Genomic DNA, 12,332 nt, shown 5'->3' with positions numbered 1-12,332 from the left:
AATTGCAGAAGTTTCATGCCATATGAGATCTTCCCAGAATGCTTTCTAACAAAGAAATTGTACGTACATGGCCAGAGCCACCCCAGAATTGAACACAGCTACACTGAAAGGACTGTATTCCTGTTGTATAACCGTCGTCTATAGTATAACTAGCACACACTGTAGCTACTGAATTGCTGACAGGAACTCCGTGGAGCTGATGGAACTGTCAAACTGGGCCACTCGTGAGCCAGGCTGCTGCATGAAATAGCTCCACGCAGGCAAGACTAGCACTATAGAGGGTCAGCCTTGATATAGAAGAAAGGGGCCTTAATGCTAAGGAGTTATTCCTTCACTTTTGTGTATTCTACCTGCAAAGGCTGCCTACTGCATGGCCAGCGGGAACTGATCAGAACATAGACAAGGGTCTTTTAAAGTATCAGAAAGACACTTACACCCAACACTGCTGACCTGTGCTTGTCTGTGTTGTCAGGAGACGGAGCCACGGATTCCACCTGGGAGGAAGGGGCTGGGCTGGAAAGCCATTTAGAGGCAATATGCTGTACTTAAGAACTACTTTACTCTTGGGCTCTAAACAGGTTTTCATGGACAGTGGTCCCAGTCCAGCCAGTTAAGCTTTAGGTGTCTCTTTACCATAAAGAACAATAGGGCCCCATGTGAACTATATGGTCGTCCCTCTTGGACCAGTCTAAGCAATTGCTGATCAGTGAAGAACAGGAGTTCACAGTCTGACTTACAGCTTTCCATTATATATTTTTTCATGATTCATAAACCTCTTTTTCATTAACATCTTTCTTTTGTCTGCATAATAGTTTTGCAAGGTATGTACATAAAACCTGTGGCATGTCTTAGGGATTTCCTAAGGCATGGTATGAAGACCTCACTGTGCACCAATGGCATGTTAATGAGAGGTGGGTCACATCCCCTAGCCAGCAAAGTGTAAACCCATTGTGACCTACTCACACTTCGTGGGGAAAGAGACTTGATTGGCAACGCAGTCAGAAGAACCAGGCACAGCTCTGAAGGTGGAAGGAATCTCATTCTCAATAATAACTGAAACCTGCCTTATTGTGTTAAAAGGTGCCTTGGCCCAATTTTCTTCTGTCTGGCTATTCAATATTATCATGCATCAAAGTTGAGATCAGTTGAGCCTAGAGGTAAGGGGAGTATGTGACAGTCCTAGTATCACACAGTTTGGCATTTGACTGGAACAAAATTCAGAACAATGGAAAAATTGAGTCCACTGGCTTCTTTATCCTCTGAATTCCTCAGTGTTGGTATTTCTGCCTTGGATGCATTTGGAGAGGGATTGTTTTATTTTGTACATAGATATGTGTCCCTATTTAGGAGGGAAAGTTCTTATATTTTTATATGTTAAGCAATTTGATTAATTCTTTTAAAAGAAGATGGAAAAAAAGCACCATCCCCTCCCTGTTCAACGGTATTTCAGTGGCGAGTGAGTCAGTGTCCCTTATATGCAGGTATCCAGTTTTAGACCAAAACTAATACTGAGTGCACTTAAAATGACCACTCCACTTATGAAAAAGCTTACATGCCATGTGGTTGTGCTTTGTGAATGTCTGTAAATAATGCTGTTTTAAAGATCTTCTCTGCTTTGGCCCATGTGACTGCAAAAGCCTGGTTGTTATCTCTAAAGGACAGACTTGTGGCTATATGTGCACAGGAATCAAAGACCATAATATGGTATATGTTGCTATGGGAATTTTGGGTAGAGGTTAGATTTTTGTGCTTTTCATATTGTGCATTTGACTATAAAAGGTCTCCCTGCCTATCTGATAGGCCTGCAGTGCTAAGAGTTAGAATGAGTGACACACTGCACATGCTCTATCTGTCTTTCATGGAATCTTGTATTTGTTCTTTCTTTTCCTGTCTCTTTGGTCTGCAATAAAGTCTTCTAAATAGAAAGCAGAGTTTTGTTGTTATTATCTGGACTCAGGCTCTAGCCAGATATCCATGCTCAGGATGACTGGGAGTTTTGCCTGAAAAAGACTGCACGCTCAAAGCCTATAGGAGCCCAAATTTCTATTGAACTCACTGGGAATTTTCCTGACTAAGTGCAGAAGAACAACTGAGTGAGGGCCTTGAGATTTATCCCCAAGGTCCTAAGACCTTGTCCTCCTTAGTTCCTTGTGCACATAATTTATTCTACCAGCCTTTGCAACCCATTGAGCCAAAGAGGCCATACAGATTATTGCAAAGAGCTAAGAGACAAGAGCTGTTCTATTCACAGTAGATCCTGCCCCTCAGAAAAATGAGTGGGGACGTAAAATTTGTTTCAGATTCCCTTGTGTTTCATTGCTGAGTTCTGTCAGAAAGCAGTTTATCTTTTGAAAGAACTCTGTCTTTCTTCTGCTCTGCATAAAAAAGCACGTGAGATATATGCACCAAGGCAAATGTCCTTCCTGGCAGAAATGTAGCACGAATTGGTATAATGGAAAGATTTTGTGGCTTTGTCCATTAAAAAGAAATTAAAACCTCCATAGATATCCTAGTCATTAACTGGGATGTCCATTGTTATTTGCAGATTAAAAGCAGCCATCTCCCTTCCCCTCAGCCTGTTTCATTACACAGCAATGTGTTGGTCTTACCCAGACATATCTGTATCAGATTATCGCTTCCTGGGATGTCATTACCCGGGTGTCACTGTGGGCTCTGACTGAATACAAGTTAGAACGTGCTGATTTGCCAAATATAAAACCTCCTGGCTGTAAAAGAAAGCAGCTAGCAATAATGAAAGGAAAACTCAGGCCAGACTCTGCCTCTGGAGGCCTTGAGATTGAACAGTTTAGAGACCAATTGGTCCAAAGATGCATGAACTTTCCTAGGCTTAGAGCTGCTGATCTACTAACCCTGCTAATCAGCCTGCAGAGTAATGGGGACACCTTGTGGCCACACGAAGGAAATGCAATCTGTTGGATTACCCAGGTCTTTGGTTGATCTGTTTTCCCTATTTGGTTGAGAAATAAATGTTATAAAAATCATTTTTTATTTTTTTAACATTTATTTCTGCATAAGGGAGATAAAGAGAAACAAAATGTGTGATTTCCTAACCTTCTCCAAAGAAAACTGTGAGAAAGGGGCAAGGAGAGAGGCCTTGTCTAGGATTCAATGTTCCTTACCCAGGAAAAGTGTAGAGTAAGTAAAAGGTTTTCACTGTCCATATGGAAGCCACTAATTGTTGGACTCTTCGTATATGTTTTCTTGTTCTGGAGCCTTCAGGTCGTGTTTTCAAGCTCTTTTCCATAACCAGAAAGGCTAGAAACTTATTTTAAAATATTAAATCTTATAAAATCACTCGACTCCAGGAGCTGGGGATTTAAGAAAAAGTGCCAATGATTGCAAAAACTCATTTTTTGTTGCAAGAATTGTCAACATTGTTAGTGGGTCACTCAATACTTACATCCAGCCCAATGGAAGGGAATAAGATGCTGAAAGATGTAATATTTCATTTTTTGTTAAATTTCTAGACCTTCTGGTCAGCAAGACAAACATGAACATGATCCGCAGTAGTACTGACATCCTGAATCATAGAATCACAAGCTTGGAAAGGAGTTCAAGAGTCTTCTGGTTCAGTCCCTGACATAAATGCAGGCATGCTATTCATGAATCTGCAAACACACAGATTAAATCAGGGATGTCAAACATATGGCCTGCAGGGCAGATCTGGCCTGTGGAGCCATATGATCCTGCACCATGCACCACAGTGGGTCACTCCAGGCGCACACTATTGGACTGACCCATCACATCTGAATATGATTACTCTGCTGAGGGTGAAGTGGCATCTTTTCTCTGACTCCTCAGTAGCCAGGCTCACTTGCTAACTGTACTTCTGCCAAAGAGATGTGAAAAGGAGACACAAGATTAACTTTCTTGACCTGTTCCAAGAAAACTGAGAGAGAGAGGGCAGGGAAGGATGGGCCACATCTGGGATTTCGCTACCCAGGAAAGATGGAAAGGGAAAATTAAAAGGCTTTTGTTGTCCAAAGGACATCCAGAAACTGCTTCCCCTCTTGCTGCTTTTCCCTACAGGTGACTTCCAAATTGAATGGCTCATGGGGACAGGGCAAAAAAAAAATGGGGAAGGAGGCAGCCTGCATAGACAGCAGCTGAAATATGGAGCTGTACCCCTGGAGATGAGAGGTATAATAAATATGTAACATATCAGAGAATGCTGGTAGAGGATGTAGAGGGCTCCTTTTTGTGCCCTGGCATATGACATGGCTCAGAGTTGCAAAAGTTTATCCCACTGTCACAAGGCAAGAGCTAGGGTCCTTGGGCTTCAGGACCTTCTCCCTTAAGGCAGATGGGGACAAGCTAGTGAAGATCCTGGTGCCTTGGCAGCCTACAATGAAGTGAGGATGGGAAGTGGCACAGGGGGAATTGCGAGCTAATTTGGCCAGACCGGGGGTTCGGGGAGAGGACAAAGAACAGCTCACAAGATTGTGGCACCTTTAAATACAGATCTAATGTTACTTTTATTGAGCCCAAAGTTGAACCCCTGATGTTAACATTAACTGAAGCACATGTGCAAGCCAATAGTAGTAACCACCAGCTCTTGACTAAAGCCCCAGCAGGCCCAATGGTTGGTCCAGTGTACAGAGGGCCAACATATGAAAGTTAATCCAAGAAAGAGCCTGCAAACTTGTCCCTTTGCTACTAACATAGCACATCCAAAGGCTCAGAAGATAGGCAGATCTTGTAATGGAAGACAACTTTGATGCAAGTCATATTTTACCAAAAAGTCTTTGCTGTCCAGTGCACTATATTGTAAAGGGAACTGCTTCTCAAATGCTTGCAAACCTGACCCCACAAAAAGTCATGCATATCAGTAACCAACTGTTGTCAAGAAACAAAGTGATTGCAACGAGGTTTCCTTCTACTGAGGTTTTCTAATATTGATCATTGAAAAAACAGGTCATGAATGAGCCAAGCATTTGCTGATACCACATTAGTCCCAGCCAGTTGCACTATATGCTTAAAATTTGACACTGAAGCCCGTGTAAACATTATACAAGAGTATATGGCGCACATCCAGGCATCAGGTTTCACTGCAGTGCATCAACAATCATGTATCTGTACAGAGATAAATGGTGAGGAACATGCAAGTTAGAAAGCAGCTACAGAATTAAAATGTTGAGACCTGATTATGTTCTAGACACTCAGGCATGATCTGTTATAGGCATGCTTAAACCTTAGATTTATAAAGTGATGCTATCTGTAGCCCCACTTTGGAAATAGAAACCTTGATAGTCTCACAAAGCAGGGAGACTTTTCATGAAGTCTGACTCTTTCCAGAACACTCTGTTCATCTTGACCCAACAGCCATCCCCTTCAAATTGCTCCAGAAATGTACCACTCACACTGCCCTGATCACCTTACAAAGGTATTGAATCACATAGTAAATACGGGGATCATTGTTTAAGTGACATGACTGACAGACTATGTTAAATCATTAACTGTTGTAGAGAAGGCAAACTCAATCTCTATGGATCCTTGAGATCTCTGTAAAGAAATAAAACATCCAGATGACCTTTTGCCAGTCCTAAGTGACCTCAGATCGAAATATTAGAAAGGAATATCATCTCAAGATACAGGGCCATCTGATGGGCTCTCATTTGTATAGTGTGATGTTTAAAATGATAAAATACCTATTTCATCTGAAGGATGGTGCCAGAAATCTCTTAACATGTTATGGTAAGCCCATATTAGCCACAAAGCATCGGTCCGGCTGAAAAGATCCTCTATCTTTAGACTCTAAAGGGCTTACTAAGCAAAGCTAACTGTGATTGCAAAGCCTTTTATTTCCATTGGTTGGACATTTGTTATTACACAATATAATCTCCACAACAGAGAGCTAGGAGTAGCATGTAAAAAGAGAAGGTTGACTTTCTCAGTGTAATTCATCTTGTATGTTGGACTCTGGAAGGTGCTCACATGCAATGGTAATAATGGGCATAGGATGACAACCTAGAAAAAACTGAAGCAGAGACTACAGGGGGAGAGTATGGATTTGGATAGTGTAGCAAATGGAAAGACCACTGTGAAAAAGCAGAAGAGACTTCTCACTGCTAGGAAGAGCTATGTAGCTGCTGACTATTTTAGCCTGTGCTGATGACTATCTAACGGAGAAAAATGGGATTTAACTTCCAAAGGAAGTGGGGTTTTCACATCTTTGGTATGGTATATATCACTCCTAAAAGTTTGCTCCACTGACTAGCCCCTTGCTGTGTTTAGCTAACATGTAATCTGGTAAGCATGCTCTACCATGGGTGCAGCCACTTATCTCGGGACAAGGCATGAGCATGCAGACGTGCAGGCCTGTTATCCTGGGATAAACCCTAAACAGGGGTTCCAGCATAAGAAGCACCAGCAGCGTGTCCTAGGACATAGCAAAGTGTCTCGGAATGGTTATGCTGTGGCTGAACCAGTGGCAGCCAAGCTTTTAACCCCTTGCTAAACCCTGCTCAGACCACCAACGTGTGTACATGCCAATATCCCAGGACAACAGCCATGGGGCTTCAGGGTTAGCCTGAGCATAACTTGCTAGAGCACAAAAGCAGCTATGGTACTGTAACCTTTTTAATAAAAGCATATGGCCTATCAAGAATCATTTACTGGACTCAGATAAGCTGCAAGGGGGAATTCCCTTGGGAAGGCAGACAAAGCTACTTCCACTTGTCCTAGGAAAGAGCAGGGAGGATTTCAGGCCAGAAAGTTTTCCGTTTACTCTATTTTCTTGTTATGAACACAGTATTTTGTGCAAGACCAAGGAGAGGCAGGTTAATGTAACAACATCTGTGAGGCAAAGCAGCCAAGGAAAGAAAAACTGTTAACATTTGGACATGACAGATAAATAATATCCCATATGCTGCTTAAATAGGTATAAATAAAATTCACTCAGTTAAAGGAGCCTTGTTGCCCACACATCACCCCTCAGCAAATATATGGCCACAGCCTAAGTTATATAAATCTCTGCCAGAAAACCCAGCTGTTACAAGATTTAATTTCTGGTGGAGGATATAATTTCTTTGTCTGACATTAATACTTGGTTGGCCATCTTAATTGTGCACGCTTCTTAGCCAGAGCTCACCACTGAGCTGCAGCATGGATTTACCTTTGTAAAGCTGAGTGTTACCTCATGGTCAATTGCTTGCATCAGAAACACTGAATCACGAGGCTAAAAAATAGCATTGGTCCTGCTTTTCTGGGATCTGGACAGCTTTCAGATCCCAGTGAAATCCAGTTAGGCCAGAGTGCTCTTCATAGCTCCATGGCCCTTCCCTTCCACCTACTGAGCATTTTAACACATGGCTGCAATAGGTTCATGTAGGTATGAATGTGTCAGTTGCCTGCATGCACATGTGTTTCCTGCATGTTATTATTAGCAGGCCTGCTCCTCGCATGTGCAGATTTTGCTGGTACTCTAAGTTCAAGGACAGAAGGCCTTGAAAACTTAACCCTGTACATTTCAGTCTGGGAGATTTCTGGGCCCTGTGCAATCTGGGGGAGAGGGAGAGACAGGGAGAGACTGTGTGTGTAAGTCAGAGAGAGACTGTAAATCAGAAAGAGAGAGAATGTAAACCAGACAGTGTGTATGTGGTGTAAATCAGGCGAGAGAGAGAATGTATATCAGAGAGAGATTTTAAATCAGAGATTGTAAACCAGACAGTGTGTGTATGTAGATCAGAGTGCATGTGAGGTAGTGTGTATGTGTAAATCAGTGTGCCAGACAATGTGTGTCTAAGTCAGACAGTGTGTGCATGTGTGTGCAAATCAGAAGGAGTATGTATGTCAGTGTGTGTAAGTCAGAAGGGTTGGTTATTTGTGTAAGAGGGTGTGTAAATCAGAGACAGCATGGGTGTGTGTGTGCAGGGCTGGATTAACCCTTTAGTGGACCCTAGGCAAACAAACTTGTGGGCCCCTACTTAGTACTCTATATTTATAATAGTTTTTTCACTCAATAATTATAATATGTAAAACAAGCCCAACGGGCTCCCTTCCTCACTTGGGGCCCTAGGCATGTGCCTAGTTTGCCTGTGTGTTAATTCAGCCCTCTGGGCATGTAAGTCAGAGAGAGTGTGTAAATAAGCCCATGTGCATGTTAAAGCCAGAGTGTGTATGTGTGTGCGTAAGATGGGGTGGGGGGGAGACAGTGCCTGCATCTCTCTGACTCTCTCTCACACAGACTCTCTCTCCTGATTTACACGCATATACACACTGCCAGGTTTAGTCTCTCTTTCTGACTTAAAAAATCTGACACATGCACGCATACTCTCTCTCCTGATTTAGACACATATACACATTGCCTGGTTTAGTCTCTCTGATTTAAAATCTCTTGCTTTCTGACTCTCTCTCTCTCACACACACACTTATTTAGGCACTTTTTTCTTTTTTTGGTAAAAACATATCTCTGTATTTATGAGGTTATATAGATCTACTTTCTAACCTATTCCATCCCAAAAGGATTGTTACAGAAAACCGTTAGACACATATACACGCTGCCTGGGTTAGTCTCTCTTTCTGACTGAAACTCTCTGACTCGCACACAAACACTCTCTCTCTCCTGATTTACACGCATATACACGCTGCCTGGTTTACAGTCTCTCTTTCTGACTTAAAAAAGCTCTCTCTCTGACACACTCTCTCGCTCGCTCTCCTGATTTACACCCCCACCCCCAGTCTGGTTTACATTCCCTCTCTCTCTCCCTTTGTCTCGTCCTTCCCCACACGTGCCGGCAGCGCGGGTGCCCCCCGGCCGGGGGAGGGGAAGGGGGAGGGGAGGCACGTCCCCGCCCCGCGCCCGGCCCGGTCGCCCGAATACGACGAAACCAAAGGGGTGGGAGGCAGCTGGCAGCTCCGCCGCCTCCTCCTCGCGCTGCCCGGCCTGAGCGCGGGGCCCGAGCGGTGGGACGCGCGCCCGTGCCGCCCATGGCAGCAGCGGGGCCCGGGGCCGGGCGGCGGGAGCGGAGGGGCAGGTAGGAGCCGGGCGGCAGAGGCATTTGCAGCCCCCGCATTGCACACGGGCGGGCGCGCGAAGGGGAGCGGCCGGGGAAGGCACTTATCCCGGGACAAGGCCCGTTATCTCGGAATAAACCCTAAACAGGGTTTCTGGCATAAAGAGCACCAACAGCACGTCCCGGGACATGGCAGAGCCGCTCTGCCTGGGGCTGAATGAGGGTTGCCAACTCTCCAGGGATGAGAGGTACATCTCCAGGAGACGGAGGAGAGGGCCTTCATTGGCATGGATATGAAATGTTGACTCTGATTTACATGCTTGCGCGGTGGGTTTTTTAAATGTCACAGTCGTGTGCATTCGCCTTCCCGACGGCAAGTCCATAATGTCCTTATGAAACCTCCCAGAATAGATTCGGACAGAGCTGGTCAACCCCAAGTTGAATCAGTGGCAGCCAAGCCTTCGACCCTGTGGTAAACCCCGCTCGGAAGGGCCGTGTGTGTCCATGCCAATGTCCCGGGACGAAGCAAGGCACAGCCTTCTTGGGGCCGTCGTGGTAGTGGAGGGGGTGCTGTACAGAGATGGGCAGGGCGGGTGCGTTGTGTGAAATGCAGCCTTCTTGCTGCACATGGTGCTCTGCTGTGGATCAGACCCGCAAGCCGCGGCGCGAGAAAGGAAACGGCTCTTGCCCACGTCGCAGTCCAAGTTTAAATGTTTAGGCCAGTGCCTGGGAACTGCATTTCAAGTCAGAGCCTGGATTAAAACCAGCTAGAGGCAGCTCAGTCACCCCTCTAGTGGGTTGTCCCACAGTGTCCTTTTTTTGCAGGGTGTTGATACCAGCCCATAGGAAATGTCCGAGCATGTGGGGCAGCTTCTGAGATCCGACCGCTCATGTCAGATGTGCTCCTGTTAAAGTTGACAGCAAACTCCCAGTGGTTCCAGTAGCCATTGCATTCAAGATTTCACACCCAGGAGGAACTTTCAGTAGCAGTATCTGTCATGTGGCTGTTCTGCCATCCTATGCTCAGGCAGGTCTGGGCAAAATGGTGGATGTGGCAGTGGCCAGTTGGTACCAGTGTTCCCGCCATAGGTATCACCGGTGGAAGCAGTGGTGAAAAAAAATGAGGAAAAAAATGGTTTCTTTTTAAGACCAGAGGGACTCAGGATGCTTAAGTTGAAATCAAAGTGATTTGAATCTGTATTTTTAACTGTGATTCAAATTAGAGGGCAGGAAATCCTGATTTAATCGTTTTCAATCCGATTGGCATGTATATTCTGTAGTTATTTTCCTGTAGAAAAGTTTTTTACGGTCATTAGTATAAATCAGTGCTCTCAACCCTGTTAGACTCAAGGCACCCCTTGGAAAAATCCCAGTTCTTAGCTTTCTCTTGTTTTTTGCTACAGAAAAATAATAGACTAACTGTTTTGTTGCAAAGAACTCAGGAAGACCACAAAAGGGCAGAAAGTTTTGGACACGTTGGATTCCTGTTTGAAATCTCTGGGTTTTTCTCACAAAGCATGTGTAGGTGTTTGTAGTGCTAATATTGCATGGCTATCTGTGGTGTCCTTAAATGCATCTCAGTACACCCTCATTGAGAATCACTGGTATAGAGGTTGCAACATGTTGATCTGCAACCAAATAAGCTTTGCATCTTAGTCTTTTGCTAACCAGGAGGATAGGCTCAAAGATGGTTAAACATGTTATTCTGAATTTAGGCAGAGGTAAGGCAAGGTGACAGCTAGAGACACTAGCTCAGGGGTGGGCAAAATGTGGCCCAGGGGCCGGATGCGGCCCTCCAAGCCATTCTATCTGACCGTTCAGCAGGTTCCTGTTCTCTGTAAATACATGCTGTATCTGTATCTATCTTTCTATTAAGAAAATTAATAGAAAGGCCTGCCTGTCATGCGGCTCTCAATGGCTTGCCAAAACTCAGTAAGCAGGCTTCTGCCTGAAATAATTGCCCACCTCTGCACTAGCTGGTCCTGAGAGGCTTGAGGAGGCTAGGTTTTATGAATACATACTTGCTTAATTCATTATTGCTCAACATGCATTTATTGGGATTTTTCACACTGACATTTTGCTGGTGGGAAAGGGTGAATGATGCATAACTGATGTTCTTGATTTTTTTTTATTTTAGGTCTCTGGGTAGAGGAAAATTTAAAAGAAAGTAAAATGTTTGGTAATGGCATGTTTGCAATTTAGTTTTCTCAGTTAAAATAATGTCACTAACATGTTGAATATATGAGGTCTTATTTCCATATCAAAACATGCTTTTCATTAAAATTAGGTTTATTAGATGGTGGCAATATTAACAGTAACTAGTGAACTGAAGGATTATTTCCAGTCATCATGGGGAAGACTTTCAAAGTACTTAAGAGAAGCAAGATTTGCAAGGTGAGGTAGTAGCTTTTATTGGGAGGGAGAGTATACAAGGTTTTGTGTTTCAGTTTCCCTTCATCAGGTCTGGGAAAGACACAGCCACAGTCCAAGTTAAGTTAAAACAATTGCTTTTGTTTACCCTAATTATGTGTTATAAATTTGAAAGGGAAGTGGGAGAAAGGAAGTTAGCAGAGGTCAAGGTGAGAGAGTGGTTATAATGAGCCATAAAAAAACACCTTTGTTAAGCATGTGATTTTTTTGATATCCAGAAAAGTTATGTATTTTTGTTGCTAGGCTACTCTTCCAGAGGAATTGTGTACATTTCCTTTGAGGATGTAGGGCACTGAAGCGAGAGGAGGGCTGGTGGTTCTGTGGAAAGCGTTCTCCCACTGGTGATACTGGGAATACTCCTCTCCTTTAATTCTGCTGTCAGAGTTTGTTCTGGTACGTAGCTGTTGTCTGGTTTCACACAACGACTCTATCAGTTATTTTGGTGGCTCAAGCTGAAGATAGTCACCTTGTGGTATTTTTCAGTGGGCCCAAGCAGATTTAAATAGCAACATCACATTGGTAATGACCCAACAACAAAAATAGTCCTAGAAAAGTACTCTATATTGACTATTCTTTAGTCAGCTAGAGTTTCCCAAAACTGGTGTATTAAGATCTGAGCCACTCATTGTTGAATATACAGTAAGAGCTGCTCGTTGTTCATATGTTGATTGGAAGAGCAAAAAAGAAGTAGCAGCAGCAGCATATAAAACAGAGAGAAAACTAAAAAAATAATCAAACAGTGTGTATTTACAGAGGACAGGAACCTGCTGAACGATCAAGTATTGGGGAATCCAGCATCTCTGGAATAGATTACAGTTCAACAGATGTCTTCTTTATTTATATACTTCTGGTTTTGGGCTGTGTATTCAGGGGACACCATTTTTATGGACCAGGGAAATAGTATTCCTCTTTGCTGATCCGATAGTC

The 12,332-nt window shown here is 43.7% G+C and overlaps 1 protein-coding gene and 1 long non-coding RNA gene across 3 annotated transcripts in view; one reads left to right on the top strand and one right to left on the bottom strand.

The window, feature by feature from the left end:
- On the bottom strand, positions 1–11,253 carry LOC109319542. The gene is made up of 3 exons (XR_002103537.1): positions 11,243–11,253; positions 8,662–8,664; positions 1–732 (listed from the first exon to the last, which is right to left on the bottom strand). It is a non-coding gene; the product is annotated as an uncharacterized LOC109319542 (long non-coding RNA).
- CEP68 (centrosomal protein 68) overlaps positions 8,880–12,332 on the top strand; it is a 30,726-nt gene continuing 27,273 nt past the window's right edge. Inside the window, exon 1 of one of the 2 annotated variants that reach the window (XM_019549169.1) lies at positions 8,880–8,996. The gene's annotated coding sequence lies outside the window, so the exon portion shown is untranslated. Of the gene's footprint in view, positions 8,997–11,237; positions 11,370–12,332 lie in introns of those variants that run through there. The other variant, XM_019549170.1, reaches the window with a different exon arrangement.

Source organism: Crocodylus porosus, unplaced genomic scaffold (genome assembly GCF_001723895.1).
Source record: "Crocodylus porosus isolate Cpor-Errol unplaced genomic scaffold, CroPor_comp1, whole genome shotgun sequence".
Lineage (NCBI taxonomy): Eukaryota > Metazoa > Chordata > Crocodylia > Crocodylidae > Crocodylus > Crocodylus porosus.
The sequence above is the reverse complement of the archived record's forward strand: the minus strand, read 5'-3'. Positions and strand labels throughout refer to the sequence as shown.